The sequence below is a fragment of the Schistocerca cancellata genome, chromosome 7, assembly GCF_023864275.1.
Source record: "Schistocerca cancellata isolate TAMUIC-IGC-003103 chromosome 7, iqSchCanc2.1, whole genome shotgun sequence".
In the NCBI taxonomy this organism is placed as follows: Eukaryota; Metazoa; Arthropoda; class Insecta; order Orthoptera; family Acrididae; genus Schistocerca; species Schistocerca cancellata.
Window position 1 is genome coordinate 246,915,318 of NC_064632.1, and position 23,328 is coordinate 246,938,645.

General features: G+C 41.0%; 1 protein-coding gene across 1 annotated transcript in view; it reads right to left on the bottom strand.

Annotated features, from left to right (window-relative positions):
- LOC126092398 (sodium-dependent noradrenaline transporter-like) overlaps nt 1-23,328 on the bottom strand; it is a 456,764-nt gene that overhangs the window by 220,107 nt on the left and 213,329 nt on the right. The gene's annotated exons all lie outside the window — the stretch shown is intronic.

Consider the following 23,328-nt stretch of genomic DNA (forward strand, 5'->3'; position numbering starts at 1 on the left):
TCTATGTAGATGTAGATACAGAAGGCCTATGTTTGACACTAGTAGAGTTTTCTTGGTCAGGAATGCTCTTTTCATCAGTGCTAGTCTGGTTTTTCTGTCTCCGTGCTCCGCCCATCGTTGGTTATTTTGCTGTCACGCTAGCAGAATTCCTTAACCACGCCGACTTCATGATCCCCTATTCTGATCTTAAGTTCCTCGCAGTTCTCATTTCTGATGCTCCTCATTACAACACACATACGGGCTCGAATACTTCTACTGTCTGACAGGTCAACTGGTACCTTCTTAGTGCTCATGGGACCTCGCCAGGGCTGTCTGAACACGCAGTGGACAAATTGGTCTTTTCCTTTCCTTCTACCTGAGTCGGTAGGTTTGTCTGCCCATGACTTTGGGCATTTCGCCTGCAGCCACTTCATCATTCCTGCTGTGGGCTCCACCTACCCGTTAGGCCTGGGTTGTGCCAGACTTCACGCGATCCCAACATGCGCGCTGTGTGTGGGCTAATGCTCGACCTGTCTCGGATATGTTCGGTTCTTCTCGGAAGTGCTCGGTACAGTGCGACATCTTGCTGTCGGCACGGCATTCTTCAATTCGGCTTGATCGTATAAATGAGGCTCACAGGTCCGGTGGCTGTTTGCACATACAGAGCGATGTATAGTCACAAGCCTTTGAAAAGGAATGGGAATAACAGAAAAGAAGGATGAGAATTTTCAATTACACAGTCGCATAACCGACGGGTCCCTCAGATTCGGTATGGAACGACATTGAATCAGCATGCAGAAAGAATTTAATGGTTTAGTTGACTGTAAAAAGGAAAAAAATTACAACTACTTACAGACGGGGTTCAGTGTCCTGTATATCGAGAAGCACTTTGAGCTAAAATTGCAAGCATCGAGCATGTGATGAAACTGGTTGCACGAACAGTAAATTTTCTGAAATTGTACGAATTATTACACGATCAGTTTCAACAGCTTTCGGCGAAGATGAACGAAGAGTATGGAGACTTTACATACCACTGCAAAGTACGCTGGTTAATTCAAGAGGCATGCCCGCGACGATTTTTCGATTAAAAAACCACTATTGTTGAATTTATGAATGAAAAAGAAAGTAGGAAGGAAAATCACAACATCTGAAATGGATTGCAAACCTCGCCTTTTAAGTGGACAGACTATACATTGCTCACTATAAGACACAGAAAGCTGAGAAACTATTTGTTTCTAATTTGATGGGGGTGTATTTAAAAAGAAAATTGCCTGACAAAAAATACTGTCCATTTCCATAGTCTCACTGAAAAAAATGTTCAAATGTGTGTGAAATCTTATGGGACTTAACTGCTAAGGTCATCAGTCCCTAAGCTTACACACTACTTAACCTAAATTATCCTAAGGACAAACACACACACCCATGCCCGAGGGAGGACTCGAACCTCCGCCGGGACCAGCCACACAGTCCTTGACTGCAGCGCCTGAGACCGCTCGGCTAATCCCGCGCGGCAGTCTCACTGGCATCACAGAAAACACAAGATTTGAAGAATTAATTGCAGCCATGAAATAATTACAACGATAGTTTACTAAAGGTTTTGAGATCACCGCCAGTCTTACATTTGTTTTCGAGCTATTCAAGAGACCGTTTGCCATTTCAGTTGAAAGTACACCTGTGCGTCTGCAGTGTCGTTCCCATTTAAAAGTCAAATTCTCTTACGTTAAAACTGTTCAGGACGTCTGCATTACTTTCCTCGGGAAGGGGAATGGGTTGTAAACGTGATAACATACGTATTTCGATCAAAGTACGAATATGCCTGTCAAAGGCTTTTTTCGATTGAGAAAGTGAATAAGTCATTGTTATGTGCCAACCTGAGTGTACAAATTTATGAAATTGTCTGCATCTGTCTGTATGCCGACAGTTTGGCCAGATGAAAACTACATCACATCTTTAGTGTGCCAAAAGTAATTAGGTAATATTGAAAATTTGTTTTGTTTGTGATCTGTGCTGTTGAGAAATATGAAACATAAAACCAAGTTGTATTGTATTCAGTGCGACTGGGCTGCGGTCTGAATGCAGCGTGATTGCATTTTACCCATCTCTCCCCCCCCCCCCCCTAGACATTGCGGCATGGTGGCGGGGGAAATGTGCAACCATGCAACAGAGCTGTGACACTCATGCCATCGCATTTACACACCACCCTTTTAAACAGGCACACCGTAACCGCACATGCAATTTCATGTGTAGTGAGCGAAAATCTGGAAAGGGAGTTGCAGTTCAAGATTATCAGTGACATTGAAGTTCTGTCAGAGGCAGAAGTGAAACATGGGCAGAATTTCGCACAGACAAGCGGAGAATAGGAGCTGTTGAAACGCCGTTCTGCAGAAGAACGGTGTAAATTAGATAGGTAGACCGAATAACTAATGAAGAGGTACTGAATCGAATTGGGTAGGAAAGAAATTTATGGCACACCTGGACTAAGAGAAGAGATCAGCACACTTTGAGGCGTCAAGGAATAATGCGAAACTGGTAATGGAGGAAAGTGTGCAGGGATAAAACTGTAAAGGACAAACAAGGCTTGTCTGTAGTAAGCTGGCTGAAGGAGATGTAGGCTACATTAGTTATGCAGAGATGAAGAGAACTACACAGGATACGCTAACATGGAGATTTGCAGCAAACAAATGTTTGAACAGAAGACTACAACAGTAACATGGTCAAACAGTCAGCATCACATAGAGACGCCAATTGGATCCAGTATATCTGCCATTATGAACTTGGCTAAATGGGACAAGTAGATAATACGGCATTTGGAAAAAGGCAAAGTAAGAAATATAAAAGTAAAAACTAGACTGCTCGCGTAAAGGAATTGTTGTGGTGTATAAAGAGCCCATTTCATTTTTAGGCATGACTTATATCTTTACACTGTGAGAAGTTGTATAGAAATCGATTGACTCATTGGCAGTGATGGAACATTTTACTACAGATGTGTTCTTGCGATAAAAGCGATGATCGGAAACAATGACTTGATGTTAATAATGTGTGCTTTTCCGATTGATGATGATTGTCGTGATGGTGCGAGGAGCTCCAGGTAACTGCTGAACGTTGGACGGCAAAGGATGTGGAATGTATATGAGAGAAGGAATATTGTGGCATGTAGGAATTAGTAGATGGTAGAATTTCAGCTAGGCAAGAAGAGGATGGCCTGGAGTTTTCATCTGAGATGGAGGTGAATGGGGTAGCTTCCATGTGGTAGGCTGAATAGATATGAGGGATTATCTCATGACTTGCGAGAAGCAGGTGGCGACAATGGTACTGGTAAGGGATTTGGACTGTTTGGAGATAAAAGAAGATGTGATACGTGGATACATTCAAGTCAGTAAGCAAGCAATGAGGGAGATATAATGGTATGCTGACTCAAATTTACTGGAGGTCTTGATCTTGATGTTTGCTGAGATTCGAGAACTTCATCAGCCAGTGTACAATACGGCAGAGACGAGAACGAAAGAGCAAAAAATTGGCGTTCGAAGATTTGGAGGGGGTGATAAAATATGGGAGCAGGAGGCGTCCATGCAATATTTGCACCGGCGACAATGCAAAGCATGCCAGATTTCTATGTCTGGATGATGATCTTGGGACGTAATCTTTACTTTCGACCTATTAATGATTGTGGACTTGCTTTTGGATGGTTAGTAGGTAGTGTTTCATGTTAGTGTTTCATGGAGTGTTTGGTGGATTGTTAGGTGCAGGCCATGGGACTGGGATGCATGGGTAACTTCTCGTGTAATTTTTAAGTTTTTAGCCGCCCGGGATTAGCCGAACGGTCTGGGGCGCTGCAGTGACGGACTGTGCGGCTAGTCCCGGCGGAGGATCGAGTCCTCCCTCGGATATGGGTGTGTGTGTTTGTCATTAGGATAATTTAGGTTAAGTAGTGTGTAAGCATAGGGACTGATGACCTTAGCAGTTAAGTCCCATAAGATTTCACACACATTTGATCGTTTTTTAAAGTTTTTTCAGTGGTTAATGCGGCAGTGCCACAGGCTACAACAGAAGGTAAGATTGCTGAGGTGCTGTTAAAAGGTTGAAATAAATGGACGGCAAACAGAGCACTGACGTCAGTATGTCGGAATAGGTATGTGGGAGATTCGAGCCATTGGTTATGCCAGGAGTTAAAGTTGATTATGGGGCTGGTGGAATAGTTGGGATGAATGGATGGTAAGACGACGGCAAGGAGGTCACTGACAGCATAATGGAGGAAGTACACATGATCGAGAGGAACTAACGGATGCACCATGAGATAAAACTGTCGAGGTTCAGCTGGGGAAGGCGTTGAGAGAATGGAGGGTGTAATGGACAGCAAGGAGAGCGGTGAGGTTAACATAGTGAAATAGGTACAGTGAAGATGTGTTCTTGCATTTCACCAGGCAAAAAACGTATATAATGTAAACGGAAAGTACTGTTTGTAAAGCGTAACATGCAGCGTGCTAGCACGGAGACAGGAAGGTGAGCCAGGCTCAGACAGAATCCGCACGGTGGATTAACAGCCGTCGCTGGTACACCAATGCGTGGTTTTTAGGCGGTTTAGCACATTCGTTTAGGGAAATACTGGGCTGCTTCCCACTTTCCACTTCAGAAAATACGATACACAGACAATTAGAATACGATCACACACAGAACCAAATTGCCGTAATGCAGAGAGAGGTGGCGCATACGACTTGCCTCCTCCCCTCCTCTGACGACTGTGGGGAGAGGAAAGGCAATTGGCGACAAAGTTAAAAATTTGCTGAAACTTGAATGCAGCGGACCCTACAACTAGACAGGGTAAATACTGAAAAAAAGAAGAACAAGATATACAACTGCAGCGTCTCCAAACAAAAGAACAGGATATGAGGCTATGAATCCCAGTTCGATAATTTGTTTACACTATTTCATGATTTTTTTTCTTATGGAAACGTTTCATGGCAAAATGAAATCTGGAAACAAAACCGAAAAACAGTCAAATGCGAGTAAAAGATCTGTGCACTGAATCACGAAGATTGGCTAAAATTTACAGACGCGCGAAATTTGACACGGATTTCAGTGCGAGATTCCTTTAATAGGTTCCACAACGAAACTTTGTCTCGAAATTTGGTAGAAAATCCGAAGAAATTCTGGTCGTATGTAAAGTACACAACGGCAAGACGCAGTCAATACCTTCGCTGCGCAGTGCCGATTGTACTGTTACCGACGACTGTGCTGCTAAAGCAGAGTTATTGAACGCAGTTTTCCGAAATTCCTTCACCAGGGAAGACGAATGGAATATTCCAGAATTTGCAACACGAACAGCTGCTAGCGTGAGTTTCTTAGAAGCAGATACCTTAGGGGTTGCGAAGCAACTCAAATCGCTTGATACGGGCAAGTCTTCACGTCCAGATTGTATACCGATTAGGTTCCTTTCAGATTACGCTGATACAATAGCTCCCTACTTAGCAATCATATACAACCACTTGCTCACCGATAGATCTGTACCTACAGATTGGAAAATTGCGCAGGTCGCACCAGTGTTTAAGAAGGGTAGTAGGAGTAATCCTTCGAACTACAGACCTATATCATTGACATCGGTTTGCAGTAGGGTTTGGATTATATACTGTATTCAAACATTATGAATCACCTCGAAGGGAACGATCTATTGATACGTAATCAGCATGGTTTCAGAAAACATCGTTCTTGTGCATCCCAGAGTGCCCCGCAGAGCATCCCAGAGTGCCCCAGGGACCTAAAACACCAAGAAGAATCGCTTCTCGGCTTTTGACAAGATCGATGTGTAGTTGTACAATAAGCACGAAGTAATGGCCGCTATCGACAGGGGATCTCAAGTTGATTCCGCATTTCTAGATTTCCGGAAAGCTTTTGACACCGTTCCTCACAAGCGACTTCTAATCAAGCTGCGGGCCTACGGGGTATCGTTTCAGTTGTGCGACTGGATTCGTGATTTCCTGTCAGGAAGGTCGCAGTTCGTAGTAATAGACGGCAAATCATCGAGTAAAACTGTAGTGATATCAGGTGTTCCCCAGGGAAGCGTCCTGGGACCTCTGCTGTTCCTGATCTATATAAATGACCTGGGTGACAATCTGAGCAGTTCTCTTAGGTTGTTCGCAGATGATGCTGTAATTTACCGTCTAGTAAGGTCATCCGAAGACCAGTATCAGTTGCAAAGCGATTTAGAAAAGATCGCTGTATGGAGTGGCAGGTGGCAGTTGACGCTAAATAACGAAAAGTGTGAGGTGATCCATATGAGTTCCAAAAGAAATCCGTTGGAATTCTATTACTCGATAAATAGTACAATTATCAAGGCTGTCATTTCAACTAAGTACCTGGGTGTTAAAATTACGAACAACTTCAGTTGGAAAGACCACATAGACAATATTGTGGGGAAGGCAAGCCAAAGGTTGCGTTTCATTGGCAGGACACTTAGAAGATGCAACAAGTCCACTAAAGAGAGAGCTTACGCTACACTCGTTCGTCCTCTGTTAGAATATTGCTGCGCGGTGTGGGATCCTTACCAGGTGGGATTGACGGAGGACTTCGAAAGGGTGCAGAAAAGGGCAGCTCGTTTTGTATTATCACGTAATAGGGGAGAGAGTGTGGCAGATATGATACGCGAGTTGGGATGGAAGTCATTAAAGCAAAGACGTTTTCCGTTGCGGCGAGATCTATTTACGAAATTTCAGTCACCAACTTTCTCTTCCGAATGCGAAAATATTTTGTTGAGCCCAACCTACATAGGTAGGAATGATCATCGAAATAAAATAAGAGAAATAAGAGCGCGAACAGAAAGGTTTAGGTGTTCGTTTTCCCCGCGCGCTGTTCGGGAGTGGAATGGTAGAGAGATAGTATGATTGTGGTTCGATAAACCCTCTGCCAAGCACTTATATGTGAATTGCAGAGTAATCATATAGATGTCTCTTTTTGCTGTAAAAGACGTGGAATCAGAAGCCACTATCTCTCTCTGAGGGTTTGTTTCGTGTCGAAAGCAGTCACTATATCTGACAAAGTGAGATTAAGGTATGAAATTGTGTACTTAAATGTTAACATATGTATCGGATATTAATTCAGTTAGCATTTATAGAAACCTAGCATCCTCCATGTGATGATTTTAATTATTTCAGCATTTCTAGCATTTTCTAACGTCAGTTATAGACCATCGCTGGTGGACGACAATATTTCGTCATTGCGCGACAATTTCAAATTTATTTAAATATTGCTTTCCGGATTTTTCAGTTAGAGCACGAAACTATATAAAATTATTTCACTTAAGGGTGTGTATCAGAGCGTCAAGATACACTCCTGGAAATGGAAAAAAGAACACATTGACACCGGTGTGTCAGACCCACCATACTTGCTCCGGACACTGCGAGAGGGCTGTACAATCAATGATCACACGCACGGCACAGCGGACACACCAGGAACCGCAGTGTTGGCCGTCGAATGGCGCTAGCTGCGCAGCATTTGTGCACCGCCGCCGTCAGTGTCAGCCAGTTTGCCGTGGCATACGGAGCTCCATCGCAGTCTTTAACACTGGTAGCATGCCGCGACAGCGTGGACGTGAACCGTATGTGCAGTTGACGGACTTTGAGCGAGGGCGTATAGTGGGCATGCGGGAGGCCGGGTGGACATACCGCCGAATTGCTCAACACGTGGGGCGTGAGGTCTCCACAGTACATCGATGTTGTCGCCAGTGGTCGGCGGAAGGTGCACGTGCCCGTCGACCTGGGACCGGACCGCAGCGACGCACGGATGCACGCCAAGACCGTAGGATCCTACGCAGTGCCGTAGGTGACCGCACCGCCACTTCCCAGCAAATTAGGGACACTGTTGCTCCTGGGGTATCGGCGAGGACCATTCGCAACCGTCTCCATGAAGCTGGGCTACGGTCCCGCACACCGTTAGGCCGTCTTCCGCTCACGCCCCAACATCGTGCAGCCCGCCTCCAGTGGTGTCGCGACAGGCGTGAATGGAGGGACGAATGGAGACGTGTCGTCTTCAGCGATGAGAGTCGCTTCTGCCTTGGTGCCAATGATGGTCGTATGCGTGTTTGGCGCCGTGCAGGTGAGCGCCACAATCAGGACTGCATACGACCGAGGCACACAGGGCCAACACGCCCACATCATGGTGTGGGGAGCGATCTCCTACACTGGCCGCACACCACTGGTGATCGTCGAGGGGACACTGAATAGTGCACGGTACATCCAAACCGTCATCGAACCCATCGTTCTACCATTCCTAGACCGGCAAGGGAACTTGCTGTTCCAACAGGACAATGCACGTCCGCATGTATCCCGTGCCACCCAACGTGCTCTAGAAGGTGTAAGTCAACTACCCTGGCCAGCAAGATCTCCGGATCTGTCCCCCATTGAGCATGTTTGGGACTGGATGAAGCGTCGTCTCACGCGGTCTGCACGTCCAGCACGAACGCTGGTCCAACTGAGGCGCCAGGTGGAAATGGCATGGCAAGCCGTTCCACAGGACTACATCCAGCATCTCTACGATCGTCTCCATGGGAGAATAGCAGCCTGCATTGCTGCGAAAGGTGGATATACACTGTACTAGTGCCGACATTGTGCATGCTCTGTTGCCTGTGTCTATGTGCCTGTGGTTCTGTCAGTGTGATCATGTGATGTATCTGACCCCAGAAATGTGTCAATAAAGTTTCCCCTTCCTGGGACAATGAATTCACGATGTTCTTATTTCAATTTCCAGGAATGTATTTTTCAGGTTTCTCAGTCCTTACAGTTTTCCGTATCCAAGCTACGAACAGTAGCTTTGGCCTGCACTACTGACACGAATTTAAATAGTATATGAGTAATCACAGGGAGAGAGGTCCAGACTGTATGGAGGGTGGCCGAGAATCTCCCATTCGAATTTCTGCAGGAGTGCCGCGACCGTGTTGGCCGTATGAGGCTTTGCTTGTCATGCAGCAGGATGACCCCCTGGGTGAGATTGCCTGATTGTTTTGATTTGATCGTTTGGCGAAGGGTGGTCAAGGTTTGCGAGTAACGCTGGGCATTCACTGTTGTCCCATGCTGCAGGAAGTGAATCTGAAGGGGGCCATCTTGGTCCTCTTAAAAAGGGTTTGAGGGGCAAACGATTCACCTCGAACGACGACGTCCAGCTGTACGTCCGGAACTGGTTAACATCGCAGTCCCGGGAATTTTATGAGACAGCCATTCACCACCTTGTGTCACAGGGTGAATACTTCTAACATACAGGTACTGGTTTCTGTAATTACGCCTCTGGCTCGTTTGTTTTTGAACGCCCCTTGTATGTTCGGCCTGCGTAAATGGTAGAATTGATTTTCAAAGATAATATTCAGAGTAATATTCGCTTCTGCAGTTCTTACTTAGCTCATGTCCTACGGAAGTTAGACCACAACAGAAAGTTATTTTTCGTAAATATTAGGCAAGCTTGTAGTCAGGTTATTACTAAGCAGAGGCGTACGGCGAGAGAAAACAAAAGAGATGCGGACTTCGAATTTGTGTAAAATCAAGTATGTTAAATTAGAGGTGATCGCTTTCAAAATACAAGCTATTTGAGTGTGCACATCTCTGTACTAGTTTTTTGTAGAGTTGTAGAAGTACAATAGGCTACCGTTGACTATTGTAGTCTTCCTAGTAGCCTTGGTTAGTCAAGATCGTACTTGCGTCACCTGTACGTCAGCTGTCTCGCATATCTATCGGGCTTTACGTCACATCGATCGCTTTGTTTACGCCTGCGATCAGTGTCTATGGAAATTACGCGTATCAGCCTCGATAGCTGTGAGTACTTTCTCCCTTCGGGGACCGGATGTTGTGTTGTGTTAACGTTCGTACCGTCATAATTGGCATTCCACTATTGATATAGCTGTAGGGGAACTTCTTGAAAAACCGGAAGGTGTGAACCGACCAGAGACTGTGCGGGGGAGACATAAAAGGCCGCATTTATTTCTATGTAGTTATCTCCTGTCTTAAAAAATAAACAGTATTTGTAGCAAAGTCGAAACTGTCAATGATTAATTCAGGTTTCATCCGATAATTGTTTACTTGTAACGTGAAACAGAAGGATCCTGTAGTAAAAGTTTAAGAAAAAGCGATACAGATTTAATCATATGGCGCTAGAAAACGCAGTTTATGCAAAAAGAAGATAAAATTAAAAAGAACCACAAAACAAAAATATATCAAACGTCGCTGCAACACTTCGTCGAGTGTATATAAAATATGTTTCTGTTATTCGTAAACAACTTTTGCATTTATCACTAACAACAGGAAACTCTTGCCTTTGATCATGATGAGTACAAAGTAAGAACAATAATTATCAACATTTCTTTATATTTGTGGATGTACAGTTTTGTACTTGCACCAAGATTAATTGCTTTCATTACATAGAAGCGCTGAAGTTACGCGATCAACTAATTTATGCCACTTATAAAGTGCAATTTATATTCTGTAATGATTTAAAATACAAGATGGACTAATAATGAATAATGTGCGATTCTAATTATGCGCAAAAAAAAGAAAGTCGTCAGATCCCAGTTCTTCTCTTACACATTTATTTATGCTTCTTTCCCGACCAATGCTACCAGTACCACCGTTAATCCTACTACATACTACGTCGTTTATGTGCTGTACCAAAATTACCGAACCGTAGTTTTGGTAGAGCGCAACCTTAGTTCTTTCTATTGTCCAAATAATTATTGCCTTAGGAGCTCCGCCATTTCTGCCATTCATCAGTGTGCGTGAACACATCTGCGGTAAAATTTCTCGTGCCTTGTCTCCGCTACCACTACGCCACCAGCGTCTTGCCATTCCGTGCACTCGACACAATCCGTACCTATCACAACATCACGCCGTCACGCAGCACTCACAGCAGAAACTCAGGTCCAGCTCCGGAACATCTTTATAGTTTGTAATTTGCTTCACACCTGTACGGTACGGCAGCTTATTCAGATTACAACCTCTGCCTTTATTTCTGTACTGTGGGTGCCTACCACGTATGAGTGAGAACATCATACGAAGTATTTTTCCAAGCAAAACCAGGGATACTTCAGAGGTTTTCAATTGAATATCCGAAGTGAACATAATCTGGTAGTCTCTTGCATCGTAATTCATGAGAACTGACCATAGTCTTCCGCGCAGAGCCAGTCCAAGTCACTCAGTTCAAACTACACAGCCACTCATTGGAATATTGCTTACTGCCTATTAATTTGTAGAATTTATCTACTCCAGTATCAGGTAATTGTTTTTATTCGTATCTTAAGGTTTTTCATGGATTTTTGAAAAATTACTATCATTTCTCCCCGTCGCTCAGCTTCTGTGACGCACTCATTTCATACTGAACAACCACTATTTTTTTTTTTTTTGTGATGGACGACAATTCAGAATTGCATCACGTTAAATGCAACTTTTCTACAGAGAGTTTTAAATTACCATGTTTTGATATAAACTATATCTCCTGAAGTGTTTTCGACGTGTTTAAGAGTAATGTCCTCTTTCAACTTCGTGCCTCCGGCAATGATAAGAAATTTAATGTCTATCAATGCCTGTTCTTTTTTCACATGAACTTTTTGCCGCACATATTGGCTTCTATAGCAACGAGCAATGAAGTGACATTGAGAAACAGTGATATAGGGAAGAATGCAATAAATATCTTGTCAAGAAACTTGAAGAAAACCCTACTTACGCTGTTTTCGATATCGTATGTTTGTCAGTATTATTGAATCAAAGAGCCAGGATCCTGCGGAATCAACGAGAAGACAAGCTTTCTAATGACATTACCGAAGGAAAAAAACAAAAGAAATCTTATGATTTTCGAAGTGACTGCTACTGTTAACTATGAGATTCCTATAAAGACAATGAGCAACAAATCACGCGGAGACCATCGGCTTGCTACTACATAGGTGCTCTATAACGAATTTGGCATCGAGCTTGTCAAATCCCTGACAGTCGAGTACTTGTCTTCTCAAGCTCGCCTCGTAAAACTTTGTCCAAACGTGCGAGCAGTAAACGCGATTCGTTGATACATTCGCGGAGCGTTTTGTAGAAGAAAGAATAACTCTGGATGTGAACAAAGTACCAATTGCTGAGACAACACTATGCAGTTCTCACCCTGCAGCTTCTGACAGGTGTCTTGAGGTCGCACTGAAAAGACTTCAATAGAACTCCAGGTTGCGGAATGACTTAAAAACTATTATTTCCGTCGCTGCTTCCTGAAAGTACTACATACGCGTTCATTTTGATAGTACACGCCACCAATAATGTTGTCTGTGTATCACTCTCAATTGAGGTACAATTTATTGTTGCCTTTTTGCGTCAATAGGTACATGTAACTGGCATCACAGGTGAGGTGAAGAAATAACCACACTCTGTGATCATTTTCATACTAACACGGACTATTGAGCGTCTTCTGGGAATGGATATCTCTTACATATCTCTTCGCCAGTAGTGACGCGTTTATGATAACATTTCGAGAATGAATGTGACGCCATCAGTGGTATTTTCACGCGTCTCGAACAATTGTAATAAGAGGTATTTAGATAAGATTATATACTCTCAAAAACAACGTCTAGCAAGGTATAATTTTATGATTTCATTAAAAAAAAGGGTAACGGAAGATGACAGTTCAACCGAACTAGAAGCAGGAATACATTCATAAAGAATTATTTTTCATGGGAGGGTAATGACAATTACATAACTCATTACCCGAAGTACTAGAAGGGAAACAGAATTTACAACAAAGCAATTGAAAGTGGGTTGGGGCTGGAGAATGAGTAGCACTCCACTATATTTTCCTGTCTCGGGCCAAATATTTAACTATCTAATACAACCAACAACCTTTCTGCTTGACCTAATTTTTGGGCATTCAAGAATTTTCCACTCTGTTGCTTCTTGAAGCGCCATCTACACCATTTCTGGACGTCGCAAAAATGTCCCACTAATGCATCCCTTGGGGTGAGTTTCATACACATTTACTGCACAACTATTTACAGTATATCATACATTATCTTCCCACTGAACATAAAACATCTCTCTATGGTATCAAGCTTTAGAGATTTTCAGTTTTCTTTCCTATCTTCTCAGGATTCAATCGCATTTCTGTTCAATAACGTTTTACAAATGAACACTTTTCAGAGTTCATTACACAGTTTCAGTTCAGTGTTTGACAGTAGGAGAGCTGCTATGTTTAATAAAGCTTATTCACCTGCCACCTCCTTGTTTTGGTTTTGCAATCTTGTTTCTCAAATAGAAGCGTTCTTAGATTACTTCGTTTTTCTTCTGCTTCGACTACTATTTCTGCTGCTAGGGCTGTGTTAGCGTAATGAGACGACAAGCGTACCCAGGACTTTACAGCATACTCTATTCAATAATTTAACAGTTAATCACCCTACAAAATTCCGTAATCTGTTTGTTGTATCTGTTCCTGTTTGGTAATTATTTTTCTTCTTCCTTACTGTATCAATAATTCATAATAATCTACATTAAATATATAAAAATTTTCCTCTTGATTTATAACTTCGTGCCATCTTAAGCAATGGTATACACTTTTAATCATATCTCGTTAAATCTTCTCTGTTCAATTGATTGATATTTTACGGGTGGGGTCCTTCAGTGTGTGTGTGGGGTTTCTCGTTTTCTGTGCATTGTTTGTTCACGTACAACGTCAAAAAAGTTCCAGCTTTTTTTATATTACTCACTTGTTTTGATCCTAGCTTCTTCCTGTCAGACACGAATCGCTACATCGTAGCGTGAACTGGATTTGTGAGGAAAAATTCTATCTTTGTTTATCAACAGAATCTTCTGATAAGCCTGTCATTTACTAAGACAAGAAGAAAATTTAGGAGACATATAAATATTTGGTTTCATAAAATATGGCGAAAGTAGATATTCTGTTTCGCTTTGCGTAATTGATAGCAAACATTCGAAAATGAAACTGAGAAAGAATACTTCATAAAAGATGTATTCTGCTACATTTCCTAGGAATGTAATTCCATTCTTGTAACATCTGGTAATACTGTTTAGTCTCTTATTGCTTGAAACCGGTTCATTACAATGGTGACGTTTTTAAATAATGCGCATTGAACTCTGGTGGATGCGTGTCAGTTTCTTTCATCAATTACAAATGAGCCACGTTTCTTGAAGGCAAAGACACCAGTTCTCAATGGCTTGGCTGCCAAGTGAGGATGGCTATAGTTTAATGTCTTGTCGAACGGGGGCTATTGGAGAGAGTGCTCCATGTCGCCTGGACAAGAGTAGGAGCATGATATGGGCGTGGCTGCAGTGAAGGAACAGTCCTCGCATTTGCATTAAGTGATTTAGGGAAACCGGTCGGTAGGGCTTTGGGCGTCTTGCCTCCTTTGAAGGTGATTCGCGTCTCTTAACCACTGAACCACCTTACTATCGCTTGGTGCTATGGTTCGTTAGGACTGATTAAAAATAAAATTATATGGTGCTGAAGATAAGACGTTAGTACATTGGAGGCTTCACGAAACGCGGTCTTAGGTCAAGAGGTTAAAGCACAACTGTAATGTGTTTGTGTATTTGTTTAATCAAAGCAAAGGATAGAGAATTTCGACATTTCACAAAACGTATAATAGTTTATTATTTTAATGAATTTGAGGTTCTGTCTTTGTGCATCTAAGTAAATGCAGTTAATGTTTTTCTATATGCGCTTCACCACACTTTAACGAAGCATCTTCCATGGTAGTGTGTGTTATTATTTCATTATACAATATGTCTTTGTTTTTCTGATGATGAAGCTGTTCATCTGACTCTAGCAATATAAACACTTTTTATTATAGTACAACATCAACATATATTACTTACGTTGTGTTGAGTTGAAAAGTCTCTGACAAAATACAAACTGCACCTATCGAGCTGCACACAGACATAACCCCAAAATCAGTCATCTAATATTACTAGCAACAGAGAATTGACAGGTCAACAACATTGCAGATGTGTAATTGGTTGGTTTCCTACAGTCTTCATTAGATTTATCTATTAGCCATGCATATGTAAGAGTCAGAAACAAATTACTTCATATATGATGTGAAACTGAAAGTGCTTTTGTTTACAGTAACGTCTTTTGCGAGGTCTAGACACTGATTTTCATGTAAAGTGAAAATGGGGTTCTCTACATCTCGACTGTAGCTCTGCATTTATAAGTTGTTTAAAAAAATTGAAAAATTGCGCCACAAAAAATTCATGAGCAGGCTACTGGTATTGCTTCTATTATTGTTGAGCATCGGATATAAACTGAATTTGCGTTTGTTTTAGGAGTACTGGTAGTAAAATTAGGACTATCGGTATAAATCAACTGCAGCATTCAAGTCTAGAAATATATACTTGATTTGATCAAATATTTTAACTGAGTCGTCATACTGTTTTGCTCTTCTTCATTTTAATGAAACCTTGCTACCCACCTTGTGCTTTTTATTTTGGGGTTTTGTGCATCCCAATTTTAATTTGAACAGAAAAGGTGAAATTAAATGTATAAAACAAAAAACTGTTTTTGGGTGATACTCGAATTTATGCTACTACCGTGGTTATTTTGAGCAGTAGCTTGTAATAAGTTAGTTACGTACTACATTATAATAAAGGAAGAAAATAAAATATTTCAATTTCTCCATTATCTTCTGCATTTGTGTTAACTCCAGACTTTGCTATGCATTACGTTTTTCAGCTGTACATATTAAAATTACTCTAATGTCATACAGCTATCTTTCATTCATTAGACGTGGGTTAAATCGATAGACAAGAACATAATCACACTATTTATACAATAGAATTCACTTTCTAACGCTATGTATGAACTTCCTTTTAGCAGCGTATAGTAGATTCCAAAAAAACAATAGATGACGTGATCAAACTAATCTTTACTATTTGGAGGGGAAGCACTGCTCCCATGATTTATCTAATACTGTTACAGTTGTCTTGAAAAATTTTTCTCCTCATGGAACGTTATAATGTTCGTGCGCCAGTGCATCGTTCCTGCGAAACAGTCCACAATTTATAGTGTGACTGTATTTGATAATCCAACACCAGTCGAAGCTGTACTTTCTTGAGCTATGAAAGAGAATTTTGGCTAATTCATTAGATATCTACAAAAATTGATCTAAATCGGAGGACAAAAATTAGGTGCACATGCTATATAATGCTATGTACCAGGAAGTATCCCCATATATTCTTCCACAATGTGCCATTTTCTACTAGAAATAAGGTAGAAGCTGCTGTAGTGAAGACACTTTTGTAGGCAAACTAAAAGTATGTGAGCGAAATGCATCACACTCAGCTCACAAAACGTGTTTATATCACATCACAGACGTATGTGAAACAACACCACAGACAGACATGTAAACAGTATTCCTCAAGGGACTGGATAAAGTTTTAGGAGACAGAAAAAGAATAAACTTACTACAAATTAAATGTGACCATAACATACTGCTTAATGAGAAAACTAAAAACTTTTGCAATTATGCAGCCGTAAGGGGTTTAAATTTTTCCAAGATACTGATTTCATCACTAATATAAACAAATGAGGCTGTACAAAAGGACAAAACGATGGGTAATAAGTATTCAATTTTACAGTCGCTTTCAACCACATAGTAAACTTCCTCCATGCTATCACAATTTTAGATCAGATAACATCATTATAAAATCTATTATCAGGATGTAATTGAAGCACTTTTCCGACGCTTTTCAGTAGGCCTAAAATATTCCGCAGATGTGACAGTAACTGGTTAGAAGATATAATGAAAATTGTTATATTTTTATTTCAAGGACCATCTTCACACAGAAATATTATATGCTGATATCAAGAAGTTGAAGATACCGTTCCCCATAGATACAAATTTGTTTTTAAAAAGTATCTACTTACTCTCATCTACTGATAGATATATAACGAAAGGTCAATAAATACTCTCATTTTATAAACGCTTTTTAATTCTTTGGCCTACTGTAAGTAATGATATTTTATTGTACTAGTAAAAATTTATTTTTGTACATTTCTTGAATTTATTTTAGATTGTAATTTTTGCATTCAGGACTTTTGTTGCCCACATGATGTCCCTGCCTAATTCAGAATTCTTATTATTGTTAACAGAGAACTGCATGTGATATACTATTAAAATTTAAGTTATGAAGTTGTTTCTTAATATGTTTTGAACGCCCCATCCCCACCCTCCTCCCCCTGCATGAACCATGGACCCTGCCGTCGGTGGGAGACTTACGTGCCTCAACTTTACAGATAGCCGTACTGACAGCAGTTTCAACCACAACTGATTGGTATCTGTTGAACGTGGCGTTCCTGAAGAGCGGTAGCAGCCTTTTCAGTAGTTGCATGGGCAACAGCCTGCATGATTGACTGATCTGGCTTTTTAACATCAATCGAAATGGCCTTGCTGTGCTGGTACTGCAAACGGCTGAAAGCAAGTGGAAACTAAAACCGTAATTTTCCCCGAGGACATGCAGCTCTACTGTATGGTTAAATGATGATGGCATCCTCTTGGGTAAAATATTCGGAGGTAAAGTAATCTCCCTTTCGGATCTTCGGGCTGGAATTACTCAGGAGAAATCGTCGTCTGGAGAAGCAAATGGCGTTCTACGTATCGGAGCGTGCAATGTTAGAGCCCTTAATTGGACAGGTAGGTTAGAAAATTTAAAACGGGATGTGGATAAATTGAAGTCAGATACAGTAGGAATTAGTGAACTTCGGTGACAGAAGGAACAGGACATCTGGTCATGCGAATGCAGCGTTATAAATAGAAAACCAAGTAGGGGTAATGCAGGAGTGAGCTTATAACAAATAAGAAAACAGGAATGATGGTAAGCTACTATAGGCATCACAGTGAACGCATTATCGTAGCCAAGATAGACGAGAAGCTCACACCTATCACAGTAGTGCAAGTTTATATGCCAACTAGCTCCGAAAATGATGAAGAGATTGAATAAGTATGTTATGAGATAAAAGAAATCATTCAGATAGGTAAGGGGAAGAGATTGAAGAAGTGTTTCATGAGATAAAAGAAATCATTCAGATAGTTAAGAGAGGCGAAAGTTTAATTGTGATGTGGGACTGGAATTTGATATCAGGAAAAGGAAGAGAACGAAAAATAGTAGGTGCATATGGAGTGGCGGAAAGGAATGAAAGGAAGCCGCCATATAGAATTTTGCTCAGATCATAAATCAATCGTAACTAACATTTGGTTTAAGAATCCTGAAAGAAGGTTATATACGTGGAAAAGAACTGGAGTCACCAGAAGGTTTCAGATTGATTATATGATATTTTGGAACCAGATTTTAAATTTTAAGACTCTTGTAGGGGCTGAAGTGGGCTCTGACATGTAGATTAAAACTGAAGAAACTGCTAAGAGGTAGGAAGTTAAGGAGATGATAACCGAATAAGTTAAGAGAACCAGAGGGTGCTGAGAGTTTCAGAAGGACTAGAACAAGGGAGAGGAATACAATAAAAGACGAATGGATAGCTTTATGAGAAGAAATGGTGAAGCAGCAGAGGATCAAATAGGTAAAAAGATAAGGCCTAATAGAAGTCCTTGGATAATATGGGAGGTATTGAATTTAACCGATGAAAAGAGAAAATGTAATGATGCACCAAATGAAGCAGGCGAAAGGGAATACAAACGTGTAACAAACGAGATGAGCAGGAAGCGTAAAATGGAGAAGCACGCTTGGATAGGGGACAAAGGTAAGGATTTAGAAGCATATTTCGTTAAGATAAATACTGTCTGAAGGAAAATTAAAGAGGCCTTTGTAGAAAAGAGAAACAGGATTGTATGAAAAGCTCAGACGAAAAACCAGTCTTAAGCAAAGAAGGGAGAACTGAAAGGTGGAAGAAATAAATATTCTAGGGAGAGGAACTTCCTTACAAAAGAATGGAAAACCTGGTAGACACCGACCTCGAGGATGATCAGTTTGGAGTCCGGAGAAATTTAGAAACAAGCGAGGTAATACTGACCTTACGATTTGCCTTAGAAGATCGGTTAAGGAAAGGCAAACCTACGTTTATAGCGTTTGTTGAATTTGAGAAAGCTTTTGACAATGTTGGCTTCCATATCTTTGAAATCTTGAAGGTAACAGGGGTAAAATAAAGGGCGTGAAAGGCTGTGTACAACATTTTCAGAAACCAAACGGCAGTATTAAGAGTTGAGGTGCAGGAAAGGAAAGCAGTGGTTGAGAAGGGAGTGAGACAGGATACAATGTTATACAATCTGTACACTGAGCAAGCAGTAAAGGAGAGCAATTAAAAATTTGAAGTAGGAATTAAAGTTCAGGGAGAAGAAATAAAACCTTTGAGGTTCACTGATGACATTGTAATCCTGACAGAGACAATAAAGGATTTGGCAGACCAGCTGAACGGAATGGACAGTGTCTTGAAAGGAGGACATAAGATGAACATCAACCAAAGCAAAACAAGGATAACGGCATGTGGCCGAATTAAATCAGTTGATGCTAAGGAAGTCAGATTGGGAAACGAGGCATCTTCCAATGTCTCTTGGAAAATGTCTTTCCAACAATGATGTCAGAGATACTCCTTTGTGATACTGACAGGAAGATAGAGTCAATAATTAAATCACAGAAGACTAAGGACTCTCATGGATACGATGGAGTACTATTGAAGTACTGTGCTGCACCTATTAGCCCTGTACTTAGTCATATTTGTAATTATTCCTTTGAGAATGGTCAATTTCCTGAACGATTAAAGTAAAGCCGCTTTATAAAAAGGGAAAAACGAATAATATAGACAATTTTAGACCTATTTCTATGCTATTAGTGTTTCCTAAAGTTGTTGAAAAGCTTTGTAGGTAAGGATAAGTGATCATTTTATTTCAAATAATTTGCTATCAAATGTACAGTTCAGTTTTAGAAGTGGTTTAACAACTGAAAATGGTATATTATCTTTTCTCTGTGAGGTACTGGATGGATGAAACACAAGGTTTCGAACGATAGGCATCTTTTTTTATTTAAATAAGGCATTTGATTGTGTTGATCATAAAATATTACTCCAGAAGTTGGACCATTATGCAATATGGGGAGTAGCCCTCAAATGGTTCATCTTTTACTTTAAAAACGACACCAAAAGGTCATTATCCACAGTGTTGAGAATGGTTATGATGTGGGATGTGAATGGGGCACAGTTAAATGTAGGGTGTCCCAGGGATCAGTGCTGGGACCACTCCTGTTCCTTATTTTATATAAATGATGCGCCCTCTAGTATTACAGGTGTTTCTAAAATATTTCTGTTTGTTGACGACACTAGTTTTGTAGTAAAGGATGTTGGGTACAACGATGGCACTGTTTCAAGTAATGCAGTTCAAGACATAAATTCATGGTTTGTAGAAAATAAACAAACGCTCAATCACAGTAAGACTCAGTTTTTACTGTTTCTAACGAACAGTTCAACAGAATCCTACTTTTAATTTCATATTAGTGAAACTGAACAGTTCAAATTTCTAGGTGACCAGATAGATAGTAAACTGTCATGGAAAGCCCATGTCCAGGATCTTGTTGAAAGACTTAATGCTGCCATTTTTACTATTCGAGTGGTATCTGAAGTAAGTGATAATTCCACACGAAATGTAGTCTACTTTGCTATTTTCATTCACTTTTGACGTATGGTGTTATATTTTGGGACAACTATTCCTATTCTAAAAGGATATTTTTGGCTCAGAAACGGGTGGTTCGGGCAATAAGCGGTGCAAGTTCACGAACCTTTTTCGATCCCTGCTCATTAGTCTGTTTATTCTGACATTGGCCTCTCAGTATATAAATACTCTTTAGTGCCGTTTCTTGTTAATAATATCAGCTTATTCCCAAGAATTAGCAGCTATCACTCAGTTAATACTAGGCAGAAACACAGTCTACATTTGGATCGCACTTCCTAGACTCTTGTGCAGAAAGGTATACAATATATTGCTGCATTGATTTTCAATAAGCTACCACAAGAATTCGAAAACCTTAGCAGTAAACTACGCGCTTTCAAATCGAAACTGAAGAGTTTGCTCATGTGTCACTCCTATTCTGTCGAAGAGTTCCTTGAAAAATTAAGCTGATTCCTGCGTTATATTGTTGATCGCGTTTACAAAAACGTATGGCATGTCTTTTTTGGGTTCATAAACATTTTATTTTATCTGTTATTAATTTTATGTTGTAATTTCATGTACTGACAAAGTCCATGACCTTGAATATTTGCTTCTGAATTTGATCATACAGACCTAGACGTGTAAAATAAAGTAAAATAAAATTATAGAAAAATAAAAGTAGAAGATGAGTTTTGTTATTTGGGCAGTAAAAATAAGTGATGATGGCAGAAGTAGAGAGCGTATAAAATGTGGACTGGCAATGGCAAGAAAAGCGTTTCTGAAGAAGAGAAATTTGTTAATATCGAATATAGACTGAAGAGTTAGGAAGTCTTTTTTGAAAGCATTTGTATGGAGTGTAATCATGTATAGAAGTGAAACGTGGACGATAAACAATTTAGACAAGAAGAGAATAGAAGCTTTTGAAACGTTTTACTACAGTGGAATGCTGCAGGTTAGATGGGTAGATCACGTAACTAATGAGGAGCTACTGAATGGAATTGGGAAGAAGAGGAATCTGTGGCACAACTTGACTAGAAGAATGGGTCAGCTGATGGGACAAGTGCTGAGACATCAAGGGATCACCAATTTATTATTGGAGGGAAGTCTGAGGGGTAAAAATCGTAGAGGAAGACCAAGAGACGAATACACTAAGCAGATTCAAAAAGATGTAGGTTGCAGTGATTATTCAGAGATGTAGGGGCTTGCACAGGATTGAGTAGCATGGAGAGCTGCATCAAACCAGTCTTCTGCCTTAAGACCACAAGAACAGCAGCAGTGACAACAACAATGATAACAAAAAGAACATGTTTTGAACCTGGTCAGTCATTCATTAGTGTAGTAGAAGTGCCTAAATAGGAAGTTGATAAAAGTAAAGTAAATAACTCTTAAAAACTCTGCATTTTATTGATATATGAAAGAACTGAAGAACATGGCATCAAGAGGATTCCATAAGCATCTAAACAGGCTTAGTTCAATGAAAGATACTGTAAGATGTCGTGGTCTCCTGACCTCCATTGCTTACATATTCCGCCCTCAAAATCATATTCCGCACATCAGGACGCTTCATTCGAACCCAAACTCGATAAGATAAAGTCAGTGTTGTATGAATTCATGTAAACGATATGCAATTAACAAGTAAGCGCACCATGGTTGAAATACTCGAGGCTGGCGTACACACATATATTCCAGACACGACGGTCACCGAAGCTTTTAGTTCGGGTAAGAAACCACACAACGGGACGCCGGTCCCTACAGAAGACGACCCAGCCTATGTCAGCCGGTGATCGCCCGTGTAGCGGACAGCGTGGGCCCGAGTGAAAGGGGGCAACAACCCCGTGTTCAGCTTGAAAGCAAATTACGCTACATTGTGTGGGAGCGGCCAGCCTACGCATTCTTTACACATAGCACGCAGTTTCAGAGATTTTCAGAGGGAGACAGTAACGCCAAACGCCAATGCTACAGGTTTCTGGATTGGTCGCCTTAAACGAAACGTCATTCTCCCGGTTTAGAAGGGCAATGCTGATTGGCAGACGATATTTCTGACGCCTTGAGCTGAAGGAATAATGGAAGAGACCGAAAGATATACCCCTTCACGTCTGGCGTGGAGAGGCACCGTTCCGTTGTCGCTCTTGGAGCGAGGAACAAGTCTCTCCTCAGTACTTCACTGGGAGATCACCTCTGTCGAGAGCGAATCGAAGTGCTACTCTATACTGAGTCCTTGCAATTAAGTGTTGTTCACTGTGTTGGCCGACACACTTATTGTGCGGTGTGAATGGACAGAGTTATAGTTAAACGCCTGCAAGCGAATTTTGAGTGGCATCGCGGTGGACTAGTTATCTGACCGGTGTGCCACGCCAATAGTTAGACTAGGGGCGAATAGGAATCCTTGACTTCATCAAGGCTTAGGGAGAGTTTGATTGGTGAAGGTCAATCCAGATGGAACGAGAGTTATCTCATTTGTCAGCAGCGAGCGGCGCAGACAGCAGTCATCGCAGCTTACTGTATTGTGCGCTACAGCTATTGCGAGCCCCATATTTCCTCCACAACAGTACACTTCACTCCATTTCACACGCGACAGCCTCGACCATACCTAGCAACATTCTAAAGGATAATTATTCAAGTTGAGTAGGCGCGCCTCTCAGCCATTCTGCCAAGTCAACAACCATCTTAAACTTTGTATAGAAATTTCATTAGCGAATCCTATCCTTGAGAGGTAACTTCACATTCCGAAAAGAACCAGGATATAA